The following is a 13,747-nucleotide window of genomic DNA, read 5'->3' on the forward strand; positions in this document are numbered from 1 at the left end:
CCCGCGTAATTTGGGGGGTAGTAATATCACTACAGGGCTACGGTGTGTAGAGACCCACCCTATCGGGCAGTGTGAGGACCACACACCATGCATGCCCAGCTGCAGAGCAGGGTGTCCTCAGCAAGCTAAGCCGGGGAAGATGCTCAGCGGGGGAGCCTATGTCACCAGGGGTGATGGCCGCTCCCCCCGTATCAGACCGCCCCTTCTGTCGGGGTCCCCCCCTTGGGTGCGATTGCCTCGTTGGTAGAGTCAGGGTGCGATATCCCGGCTCCGCGGGACACCCTGCTCGCGCGGTTGGCGAGACCAGGGTTGACGACGCACAGCGGGAGGGACCGGACCTCCTATCTACGATTCCTAGCGGACCAGCGGCAGTTGGCGGCGGGGGCGCTTTGGAATTTTTACCACGTATGGCTGCAGTAGTAGCCATATGTCGGTGTGGATGGAGAGAACGCTGAGGGAGGCGCTTGTGTTACAGTTTACACACCCCCGGCCTCCGTTTTTGGGTTTGGTACAGACTCTATTATCAGAGTCCGCGGCAGTGACAGCCCTGGCCGAGGAGATTCGTTCTCTGGCGGCGAAGCAGGCCGTCGTCATGGTCCCATGGGAGGACGCGTTGAGCGGCGTTTCCTCCCGATATTCTGTGGTGCCCGAGAAATCGGGGGGGGGGGGGGGTCAGACCCATACTGGACCTGTCCCATGGAAGGTTCAGAATGTTGACCGTCACCCACCTGTTAAGCGCTGTCAGGTGGGGGACTGGTTCACCTCCATAGACCTGAAGAATGCGTATTCGCATCCCGATCTTCCCTCCTAGGACATAGCTACTAGGACGGTTACGGCGCTGTCCGTGATGCGCCTGCTCGGTATGATGGCATCTGCTCACTCTGTGGTCCCTCTTGGCCTCCTCTTCATGAGGAGGATACAGAGGTGGTTTTCCAGTATGAAAATAGACCCGGTGAGAGACAAGTGGAAGCGGCTGAAGGTTCCCATGTCAGTACTGGGGGACCTCGCACTCTGGGGGGGGTCTGGGGACCTCACCAGCGGGGTCCCCATGGGCAGCAGGCTGTCACATGTCACGGTCTTCACCGACGCCTCCCTCACGGGATGGGGGGGGGGCGTGTCGGGCCAACGCAGTAGGGGGCAGCTGGCAGGCCATGCTGCCCGGTCTGCACTACATTTCAATGTGTTGGACATGAAGGCGGTCCTTCTGGTCCTCAAACGGCTCGGCCACCTTGTGGTGGGCAAGCATGTTTTGATCAGGACGGACAGCACGACGTCAGCGTCGTATATCAACAGACAGGGAGGAGTATGCTCCCCCCGTCTGCACCGGGCGGCGGTCGAGCTCTGGCTATGGGTCGTCTCTCAATCTGCGCAGCCTGAGGGCTCTCCACATCCCCGGTAGGGAGAATGTGGGTGCAGATGTGATGTCGCGGGGCGGTCCTCATACCGACAAGTGGGGACTACGTCCAGACATAGTCAGACAGGTCTGGGACCGATTCGGGGAGGCCATGGTGGACCTGTTTGCGAGCAGACAGTCCCACCAGTGCCCCTTGTGGTTCTCGGTCAGTCGGAAAGACAACCCCTCTCTGGGGGTGGTTGCCTTCTCGATGTGTCCGTGGCCGCCCGGGATTCTGTACGCGCTCCCCCTCCATACACCTGATAGCTCAGCTGTTGAGGCGGGTACGTCAGGAGCACGGGACTTTGATCCTGGTCGCTCCGGGCCGAGGCTCGGCTGTGTGGTTCCCGGCCCTGATTCAGCTCTTGGTGGCCCCGCCGTGGCCTGTTCCGTGGTCACCGTGGGCCCTCAATCAAGCACGTGGAACTCTGTTCCGGGTCCTTTCGTTAGGTTTTACCTCATGGACATGACTGGGGGTTAATCAGGTGGGCTAGCAGGAGTGTGTGGGTGTGGGCCGCGGGGTGCTGTGTCACACGTGGTCCCGCTTGCGCTGTGCGTTCGGGGGTGCCTAGTTCCCCTTTTTCGCACTTTGTTTGGAGTTGACAGCCTCCCCCCCTTCGTTAGGACGGGCGGGTGGATGGGACTCCCCTCCTCCCTGGCTGGGGCTTACGGGCCCTCAGGGGGTGCATTTGACGTGGCCACGCGTCCACTCTGCCCTTTATCTCAGTAGGCAGAGTGAGACGCGATTGCCAGTATGATAATATAACGTAAGGTTATCCATCCTATAACCCTAGTTATATGAATACTGGCTGAGCGTCTCGCTCTTCAGCGCCGTGAGGTCCCTTGGATGTTTTCCGCGTATGGAAATCGAACTGGGAAGGGTGAGGCGTGATAACTTCCGGCGTAATATAGAGGCACGCATGGGAGTGGCGTGGTCACGTGCAAGTGGGTGCATTTGTTTTGTTTCCCAGAGCACACTAGGTGCTGGAGATAATGATATATCTCAGTAGGCAGAGCGAGACGCTCAGCCAGTATTCCTATAACTAGGGTTATAGGATAACCTTACGTTATCTGAACTAGTCTTCATATAATAACTATACTATCTAGTCCTATAATAACTATACTCTCTTATAATAACTATACTCTAGTCCAATAATAACTATACTCTCTAGTCTTATAATAACTATACTCTCTAGTCTTATAATAACTATACTCTCTAGTCCTATAATAACTATACTCTCTAGTTCTATAATAACTATACTCTCTAGTCTTCCTATAATAACTATACTCTCTAGTCCTATAATAACTATACTCTCTAGTCTTATAATAACTATACTCTCTAGTCCTATAATAACTATACTCTCTAGTCCTATAATAACTATACTCTCTAGTCCTATAATAACTATACTCTCTAGTCCTATAATAACTATACTCTCTAGTTCTACAATAACTATACTCTCTAGTCCTATAATAACTATACTCTCTAGTTCTATAATAACTATACTCTCTCTAGTCCTATAATAACTCATGTTGTCTGATGTTGCAACATCTGGATTCCATCACCAACATTCTTCTGGCCCCATAGGCCTTCTGACACATGCAGCTCAAACCCCCGCCCTCTCTCTCTCTCTCCCTCTCTGTCTCTCTCTCTCTGTCTCTCTCTCTCTCCCTCTCCCTCTCTGTCTCTCTCTCTCTGTCTCTCTCTCTGTCTCTGTCTCTCTCTCTCTCTCGTTCTCTCTCTGTCTCTGTCTATCTCTCTCTGTCTCTCTCTCTCTCTCTCTCTCTCTCTCTCTCTTGTTATGAAGATGCCGTGAGTTTTTTTGTGTCTCTACTGACTGTTTTTAGTTGACATGTTTTAATAAAGAACATCAAAAGTCAAAGTCAAAGTCAAAGTCAAAGTCAAAGTCAAAGTCAAAGTCAAAGTCTCTCTCTCTCTCTCTCTCTCTCTCTCTCTCTCTCTCTCTCTCTCTCTCTCTCTCTCTTAGGGCCCTTTCTCACTCACCATTCGGGGTCGAATCAGTGCCGGATCGCACCAGAAAAGGGTGAGTCATTCATTCACTCATTCTACTGAGAACGCCCCCCCCCCCCCCCCCCCCCCCGGGACGCTGACTCGCTCCAAACCTGGACCGCTGAAATAGGTGGTCTCGGGTGCGCGCTAGTGGGAGCGGGGGGCGTGACACACTCAACGTCATGCGTGCTTGAATTTTGGGCAGATAAAAACACACAGCAACAACTGGACAATACCCACAAAAACTATATTTATGGGCAAAGACCTCAACCAAACAAGCATGTGGAGCCTCACAGCTCAGTGGTGTCATGTCCCTGGCTCGCATTAGGCCTGGCCATTTTGTTTGCCATTGCTATGTCTATACATTGGTTTCTTGTTCGAATGCATTTATTTCTATTAGACCAGTGGTGCCCAACCAGTCGGCCGTGGTCGACCAGTAGATCAATGACATGTGAGCGATGGGCTAATGTTAGCTGCTGAACAGGCTAAGCTAATTGATTGATTGATTGATTGAAAAGTTTATTAACAGATTGCAGAATGGGTACAGTACAGTACAGCTCAATACATACAATTGTTAAGGGGATGCAGACCAGAGAAAGACTTTCGTCTTGTTTACATCAGGGTCCCCCATTTTCAATTCATCATAACATATATGACATACACGACATACAGATAGACAGTACTGCTACATCTATACATTTATGACATATCAGATTTGCAAATACAGTACTGTTTGTGATACAAAAAGTGTCCAGAAAAAGAGTGTATATACATTTGACGTAGAAACTGTACATTGTGCAAGATTATACACAAACTCGAGACTCTCTCGAATGTACCCCAACATCTCTGACGCATGTAATAGATGCAAACAATCCCCTGCCGATCACACCCACATGTTCTGGTCCTGCCCCAGCCTTGCCACATTCTGGTCTGAAGTTTTTGAAACCATCGGCACAGCCTACAACCTTACTATCACCCCTGATCCTCTCGTGGCCTTGTTCGGTGTTCCTCTGCAGCCTCTACCCTCCAGCATGTCACATCCTGTTCTTGCCTTCTCCACTTTATTGGCCAGGCGACTTATTCTTTTTAAGTGGAAACATACTCAACCTCCATCTCACAATAGGTGGGTTAAGGAACTACTATTATCTATTAATCTTGAAAAGCTCAGATTGTCCCTCAAAGGCCCTACTGGCTCCCTGAATACCTTTGAGAAGACTTGGAGACCCCTTTTAAAGCACATAGAATCCTTGACATCCCCCCCCCTCAGTTTTTTCCCTATCTTTATTTATTTCTTAAAATGTTTTGTCTTTTCATCTCAGTTATATTAGTACTATAGGTTTTTTTTATTTTTTACTTTTATTTTTCTGTCACATACTCTTATTTTGTATTTGTGTATTATGTATGTTTGTTGTCGCTCTTTGTGGGGTGGGGTTAGGGGATAGGAAAGGGAAATGGGGGAGAAAAAAAATGGAAGATGCATAACATGTATAACTGTCTGCATAATTTTGAAAACTATTCCAATAAAGAAAGTTATTAAAAAAAAAAAAAAAACTGTACATTGGAGGAGGTTGGGTGACACTGTACACTGTACATTGGAATACTGACAAAGCCATACTTGGTAATTTACTGTACAACTGGGTTAAGACATTTGTAGGGGCCAGTTTCGAATTGCAGTCTCCCGTAGGTGTTCTTTGAGAGTGTTTTTGAAGGTGGGTAGTGATTCACATTCCTTTACAGCTTTGGGTAGGGCGTTCCACATTGTTGTGGCATAATTGCGAAACGTGTTTAGTCCCTTGTTTGAGCCGAATCTGGGTTTAACATGATTTGTGGAGCTCCCTCTGGTGTTGTGATCGTGGTATTCACTGACCTTTGGGAAGTATTTTGACATGTACATGGGTACCTTGGTCGCGTAGTGTATCTTGTAGACCAGGCCCATTGCAAGTTGCTGTACTCTGTCGTCTACTCTAAGCCATCCTAGGTTGTCAAAGTGGGCCGGGGTGAGGTGGGTTCTAGGAGTCAGGTCAAACAGTAGTCTGACTAGCTTGTTTTGAGATGTTTGTAATTTGTTTTTTAGTGCCTTTGAGGTGCTTTGGTACCATGAGGTGCAAGAATAGTCGTAGTACCCTTGAATGAGTGCTCCTGCTAGAGTCTTCAGGGTATTCTTGTTTACCAGAGAGGAGATCCGGTACAAGAATCGAGTTCGTTGGTTGACTTTTTTTATTACATTGGATGCCATTTTGTCACAGGAAAGATTAGCCTCTAGGATGGAACCCAGGTAGGTAATTTCATCTTTCCTTGTGATAATATTGTCACCCACTGTAACTGAGAAGCCGTCGGTCTTGCTGAGTTTGTTATTTGAACCGAAGAGTATGGACTCTGTTTTGCCCATGTGTAATGATAGTTTGTTGTCTGCGAGCCATATGCAGATTTTGCCTAGTTCAGAGCTGAGGGCTTTTTCAACCTGTAACTTGTTCTTGTCAGAGACCAGCAGGGCTGAGTCGTCCGCAAACAGGAACAAGTTGCAGTCACAAGCTGACGACATGTCATTTGCATGTGTTAACCCTGGGAAACGCTCAAAGCGGAATCCACAACACCAGTTCCATCAACTGACATGCAATATAATTGCCGCAAGTGATGGGCTAATGTTAGCTGCTAACTAGTAGATAGGTCTAGTAGACTAGATAGACTAGTAATAGGCTAAGCTAACTAGCGTTAGCATAAGCTAACTAGTGTTAGCTTAGCGTTAACCCTTGGAAAACGCTCAAGCGGACTGCACGACACCAGTTCCATTTGTGAGAAAAGGGGGGTGGGTTATATTGACAAGGCTTGACAACAGAGGTTCAAATATAACTTCATATTTATTGGTTATTTGTTTCTTTTATATCAGCATCCAGTCTCCACCGCCGTGTTAACACACTTCCTGTGTTTACATTTTCGAGCGTGACATCATCGCCTACGGCAAGCTTACACGCTCAAAACGCAAACCGTAAACAGAACCCGGAGCGAACCAAGACTGAAGTGTGTACACATATGAACTGGCGCTGCTCTGATGGCTGCCTTTCTGATCGCTCCGTCGAGACTGTGCTTTCTTTTGTTAATTTTTATAGTATTAGGAGTTTTATTTGCACCAACTGTTGGTGCATTATATGTGTATGACCGTCAGTCAATCATTGACATTGGATTAAGGAAAACTTACCGTTTGGATTGCTCTCTGGATCGGATCGCTGAACAGCAGAAATGGCCCGCCGAGATCCTTTGTTATCATGGCCAAGACGTGGAAAGAGAGCGGGGGTTCGAAACAGACTGAGGTCCAAACGACACAGAACCACATTGCCCAGCATATTGTTGGCCAATGTGCAATCGATAGGAAATAAACTGGATGACATCAGAGCACGGATCCAATTCCAGAGGGACATTCGGGATTGTAACGTCCTCTGTTTCACAGAAACTTGGCTGAGTCCAGATGTCCCGAATCACGCAATAGAACCAGCAGACCACTTCTTCGTTCTCCGCAAGGACCGGACGGCAGAAGAGTCACTAAAGACGAGAGGAGGCGGCATTGCCTTCATGATAAACAAGGAGTTCAAGTTCTTTAATAGTTGTCATACAGAAGTACAGAATACTTTCATACAAAATGCTTCTTACTGTTACGCTCCAGAGACTGTGCTAGACAAGATAGTATCAAATAACATAATAACATAATATAGCATGAATTTAGAAGAAGAAAATGAGGTCACAGTGTTCGGTATAGACATATGTACAATGTTCTGAGTTACCATATAATATACAATACACAATACTATGCAGTGTACTAATGTACAGTACTATCTAGTGCAAAGCAGAAATGGGATGAGGTACAATTTTAGGTACAATTTACAGTAAGGTGTACGAGTTGTAGTGCAATCCTTCATCCATAAATATAAAGTGTGGGGAGTGGGTGCTACAGTGTGTTTGTTTAAAGTGGGTGTGTGCTATAAAGTGTGTGGAGTGGGTGCTACAGTGTGTTTGTTTAAAGTGGGTGTGTGCGTGTGGATGTGTGTGCTATGTGCGTTTGGTGGTTGTTGTTGTGTAGTGTTCATTCATTGTTCGTTTAGCAGCCTGATGGCCTGGGGATAGAAGCTACTTCTGAGTCTTTCTGTGCTCGCCTTGAGACTCCTGTATCGCTTGCCTGACCGCAGCAGTTCGAAGAGGCAGTTGTTCGGGTGACTGGAGTCTTTAATGATTCTCTTAGCCTTGCCCTTGCAACGCTTGTAGTAAATGTTCTGGAGGGTGGGGAGCCCCCCTCCAATTGTGCGTTCGGCTGAACGTGTCACTCTTTGTAGTCTGCTTTGGTCTTTTGCAGTGCTATTCCCAAACCAGGAGGTGATGTTGCCGGTCAAGATGCTCTCTATTGTACATGAGTAGAAGTTCTTAAGGATCTTCTGGCTGACTTGGAACTTCCTTAGGCGCCTGAGGAAGTAGAGGCGTTGTCGTGCCTTCTTCACCACACTGTTAATGTGTGTGGTCCATGTCAAGTCCTCGGATATGTAGGCTCCGAGGTACTTGAAGCTGTTGACTCTCTCAACCGGTGCCCCGTCGATGCTGAGGGGGCTGTAGTCCTTGACCCCCGACCTCCTGAAGTCCACAATCATCTCCTTTGTTTTGCTGACGTTCAGGGAGAGGCTGTTTTCCTGGCACCATCCCGCCAGGACCTTGACCTCTTCCAGGTAGGCCCTCTCGTCGTTGGCAGAGATCAGGCCCACCACCACTGTGTCGTCAGCAAATTTGACGATTGTATTGCTACTCCGCTGAGCCACACAGTCGTGTGTGTACAGGGAGTAGAGGAGGGGACTCAGAACACAGCCCTGGGGGGCCCCTATGTTGAGGGTGATGGATGAGGAGGTGCAGTTGCCTGCTCTCACCACCTGGGGTCTGCCAGTCAGGAAGTCCAAGACCCACTGGCAGAGGTCATAGCCCAAGCCCAGGTTCCTGAGCTTGGCTATGAGTATGGAGGGGACTATGGTATTGAATGCCGAGCTGTAGTCGATGAATAGCATTCTCACATAGTTCCCCTGCCTCTTGTCCAGGTGTGATGCTGCTGTGTGCAGCACATGGGATATGGCGTCCTCCGTGGACCTGTTGGGGCGGTATGCAAATTGCAGGGGGTCCATGTTGATGGGGAGGGAGGAGCAGATGTAGCCCTTTACTAGCTTCTCAAAGCACTTCATGGCTATGGAGGTGAGAGCTACAGGGCGGTAGTCGTTGAGGCAAGCAGGCTTGGATTTTTTGGGTACAGGGATAATAGTGGACTTCTTCAGGCAGGTGGGGATGACAGCCTGTTCTAAGGACAGGTTAAATATGTCAGTGAATACTGGGGCCAGTTGGTCGGCACAGACTTTTAGGACGCGGCCGGGGATGCCGTCCGGACCTGCTGCCTTCCTGATATTCACTTTTTTAAAGGTCCGCCTCACCTCATGCTCTGTTACCCTGAACACTGCGCCTCCATCAGCAGCCGACCCCCCCCCCCCCCATTGCCGAGGCTTGTGAGCTGGTGTTGTTATTACCAGCATCAAACCTCGCATAGAAGGTATTGAGGTCGTTTGCTAAGGAGATGTCACTGTTCAGTTTGAGGGAGGCGCCTTTGTAGTCTGTCATCGTTTTGAGCCCCTGCCACATAGCTCTAGAGTCAGCTTGTTCAAACTGGAGTTCAATTTTATCCCTGTAGCGCCGTTTGGCCTCTGACACTGTCCTCCTTACGTTGTGTCGCGCCACCTTGTGGTCATTCATGTTGCCTGCCACTAGGCCGTCATTGTATGCTTTGGTGCGCTCTCTCAGAGCTTCACGGACGGATTTGTCTACCCAGGGTTTTTGATTTGGGTAAACTTTCATTTTGGTAGTGGGGATTGTTTCTTTCACCCTAGTACAGACATAGTCCAGCACTGTCTCCGTGTAGGCATTAATGTTATCTGTGTCGCGGAACACAATCCAGTCTGTGTGGTGAAACACTGACCGGATCGTCTCTTCTGACGTCAGATCCCATTTCTGCACCTCTCGCGAGACTACGGGAGTACTTTTAATTCTCTGTCTGTACTTTGGTGAAAGGAAAATGGATGCGTGATCTGACTTGCCAAAGCCACTATCAGAATGAGCCTTGTAGCCACCTTTAAATTGCGTGTAACAGTGATCTAGGATGTTACCGCCTCTGGTGTTGCAAGTCACATGCTGATAGAAGTCGGGCAATACCTTTCTCAGATTGGCGCTATTGAAATCTCCCAGTACCAAAATGGCGGCGTTAACGTTAGCCACTTGTATTCTATTTACCTCGTCGTGTAGTCTGGAGAGCGCAACCTTGTTGCTGGCTTGCGGTGGAATATACACTCCGACCAGGACGATCGCCGTTAACTCCCTCGGGAGGAAGAAAGGACGACACTTGATGGTTATATATTCCAGTTCTGGGGAGCAGTGGTTGGATAATTCCTTCACGTTCGTTGGATCACTCCAATTTTTGTTAAACATGAAGGCAATACCTCCTCCACGTTGTTTACCGGACTCTGATGATGTCCGATCCTTTCTATGGATAAAGAAGTGATCCGCTGGTTGAATTGCGTGATCTGGAACCTCCGGTGTGAGCCATGTTTCGGTGAAGCAAAGGACATTGCAGTCCCTAACGTCTCTTTGATATTGAATCCTTGCTCGGATGTCATCCAGTTTATTGTCTATTGATTGTACATTGGCTAGCAATATACTGGGAAGTGGTGTACGGTGGCGTCTGGATCTCAGCCTGTTTCGGATCCCAGCCCTCTTTCCTCGTCGTCTTTTCCTGGGCTCTGGGAACAAAGGGTCTGGTCCTAATCTCCGGAGGATTTCTTCAGGCCATTGGTGTGGTTCGGAAAGCTGATCCAGCGAGTAATCCAGTTGGTAAGTTTCCCGTAATCCAATGTCTATGAGTGACTGACGGTCATATACATTAAATGCACCAACAGTTGGTACGCACAAAACTCTAAAAACTATAAATATTAACAAAAGTAAACACAGTCTCAACGGAGCGAACAGAGAGGCAGCCGGTCGGGGCGGCGACATCATGGTGCGATTTAGGCAACACAAAGGAACTGTCTAACCACTGCTCCCCAGACCTGGAGTTTATCACGATAAAATGTCGACCCTTCTTCCTCCCAAGAGAGTTAACGTCCATCATCCTCATCGGAGTGTACATTCCACCACACGCGAACACTGGGGTCGCACTTTCAAAACTTCACGACGAGGTAAACAAATTCCAGGCAGCTAATGTTGATGCCGCCATTTTGGTTTTGGGAGATTTTAACAGCGCGCGTCTTAAAAAGGTGCTGCCGAATTTCTATCAGCATGTGACCTGTCCCACCAGAGGCGAGAACATATTAGACCATGTATACTCGCAATTTAAGAATGGGTACAAGTCACAGGCTCTTAGTCCATTCGGTAAAAGCGATCACGCCGCCATCTTTCTTTTGCCAAAGTACAAACAAAGTCTCAAGCGAACGCCGGTGGTCTCGCGAGAGGTTAAGCGTTGGGCCGTGACGTCAGAGGAGTCACTCCAAGCTGTACTGGGAAGAACAGACTGGAGTGTATTCCGTGATAACACAGCCAATATTAACGAATACACCGAAACGGTGATTGACTATGTCTGTACTCAGGTAGAAGAAACAATCCCCTCCACCAAAATTAAAATCTACCCAAATCAAAAGCCCTGGGTAGACAAATCCGTCCGTGAGGCTCTGAAAGTGCGCACATCAGCATACAACACCGGGCTGGTGACAGGCAACATGGAAGAACACAAGATGGCAAGATACAATGTCAGGAGAGCAGTAATAGAGGCAAAACGGCGTTACAGGGATAAAGTTGAACTTCAGTTTGAACAGGCTGACTCTAGAGGCATGTGGCAGGGCCTCAGAACAATGACAGACTACAAAGGAACCCCCCTCAAACTGAACAGTGACATCTCCTTAGCAAATGATCTCAATTCCTTCTATGCGAGGTTTGAGGCTGTGAATAACAACACCAGCCTACAAACCACGGCAATGGGGGGGGGGGGGGGGTCTGCTGATGGAGACTCAGTGTTCAGGGTAACAGAGCATGAGGTGAGACGGATCTTTAAAAAAGTGAATATCAGGAAGGCAGCAGGACCGGACGGCATCCCCGGCCGCGTCCTAAAAGTCTGTGCCGACCAACTGGCCCCGGTATTCACTGACATCTTCAACCTGTCCTTGGAACAGGCTGTCTGAAGAAGTCCACCATCATCCCTGTACCCAAAAAATCTACGCCCGCTTGCCTCAACGACTACCGCCCTGTAGCCCTCACCTCCATAGCCATGAAGTGCTTTGAGAAGCTAGTGAAGGGCTACATCTGTTCCTCCCTCCCCATCAACCTGGACCCTCTGCAATTTGCATATCGCCCCAACAGGTCCACGGAGGACGCCATAGCCCATGTGCTGCACACAGCAGCATCACATCTGGACAAGAGGCAGGGGAACTATGTGAGAATGCTGTTCATCGACTACAGCTCAGCATTCAATACCATAGTCCCCTCCAAACTCATAGCCAAGCTCAGGGACCTGGGCTTGAACTATGACCTGTGCCAGTGGGTCTTGGACTTCCTGACGGGCAGACCCCAGGTGGTAAGAGCCGGCAACTGCACCTCCTCATCCATCACGCTCAACATAGGGGCCCCCCAGGGCTGTGTTCTGAGCCCCCTCCTCTACTCCCTGTACACACATGACTGCGTAGCACAGCGGAACAACAACACCATCATCAAATTTGCTGATGACACAGTAGTGGTGGGCCTGATCTCTGCCAACGACGAAAGGGCCTACCTGGAAGAGGTAGAGAACCTGTCACAGTGGTGTCAGGAGAACTGCCTCTCCCTGAACGTCAGCAAAACAAAAGAGATGATTGTGGACTTCAGGAGGTCGGGGGTCAAGGACTACAGCCCCCTCAGCATCGACGGGGCACCGGTTGAGAGAGTGAACAGTTTCAAGTACCTCGGAGCCCACATATCCGAGGACTTGACATGGACCACACACATTGACAGTGTTGTGAAGAAGGCACGACAACGCCTCTACTTCCTCAGGCGCCTAAGGAAGTTCCAAGTCAGTCAGAAGATCCTTAGGAACTTCTACTCATGTACAATAGAGAGCATCCTGACCGGCAACATCACCTCCTGGTTTGGGAATAGCACTGCACAAGACCGTAGCAGACTACAAAGAGTGACACGTTCAGCCGAACGCACAATTGGAGGGGGGCTTCCCACCCTCCAGAACATTTACATCAAGCGGTGCATGGGGAAGGCTAAGAGAATTATTAAGGACTCGAGCCACCCGAACAACTGCCTCTTTGAACTGCTGCGGTCAGGCAAGCGATACCGGAGTCTTAAGGCGAGCACAGAAAGACTCAGAAGGAGCTTCTATCCCCAGGCCATCAGGCTGCTAAACGAACAATAATCGCTAAACGAACAATAATCACTATGCAACAACCATCAAATGCACACAGCACACACACCCACACGCACACACTCACTCACTCAAACAAACAACACACTGCAGCACCCACTCTCCACACTTTAGATCACACAAACACACTTACACTTTATATTTATTGATAAAGGATTTGCACTACAACTCGTACACCTACTGTGAATTGTACCTAAATTGCACCTCGTCCCATTTCCCCATTTCTGCATTGCACTATATATAGTCCCCCTATATAGTATTGTATATTAGTACACTGCACAGTATTGTATATTGTATGGTAACTACGTCTATTCTGCATCGAACATTGTACATATGTCTAAACTGAACACTGTGACCTCTTTTTTTACTTCTAATTTTACTATGTTTTTATTCCATACTTATCTTGTCTTGCACAGTCTCTGGAGCGCAACAGTAAGAAGCATTTTGTACAAAAGTATTCTGTACTTCTGTATGACAACTATTAAAGAAACTTGAAACAAACTAGAGGGGGGAGAGGGGAGTTCGCACCCAAGGACGGAACGAGGACAGAACGGACCGGAACGGACCCGAATGGTGAGTGAGAAAGCACCCTCAGTCTCTCTCTACAGCAGCTACAGAGCTGGAACCCCCCCCCCCCCCCCCCAGGTAGCTCTGTAAACATGAACACAACACAGAGGCCTCCAGGTGGGGGGTGTTCCAGCTCTGTAAACATGAACACAACACAGGGGCCTCCAGGTGGGGGTGGGGGGTGTTCCAGCTCTGTAAACATGAACACAACACAGAGGCCTCCAGGTGGGGGGTGTTCCAGCTCTGTAAACATGAACACAACACAGGGGCCTCCAGGTGGGGGTGGGGGGTGTTCCAGCTCTGTAAACATGAACACAAC

At 48.8% G+C, this 13,747-nt stretch overlaps 1 protein-coding gene across 1 annotated transcript in view; it reads left to right on the forward strand.

The window, feature by feature from the left end:
• Positions 1-13,747, forward strand: part of LOC311248618 (uncharacterized protein) — a 30,100-nt gene that overhangs the window by 5,916 nt on the left and 10,437 nt on the right. The window contains exon 2 of the mRNA XM_084339476.1: positions 3,379-3,435. The gene's annotated coding sequence lies outside the window, so the exon portion shown is untranslated. The remainder of the gene's footprint in view (positions 1-3,378; positions 3,436-13,747) is intronic.

The sequence above is a fragment of the Notolepis coatsorum genome (assembly GCF_963971535.1).
Source record: "Notolepis coatsorum genome assembly, contig: SCAFFOLD_968, whole genome shotgun sequence".
In the NCBI taxonomy this organism is placed as follows: Eukaryota; Metazoa; Chordata; class Actinopteri; order Aulopiformes; family Paralepididae; genus Notolepis; species Notolepis coatsorum.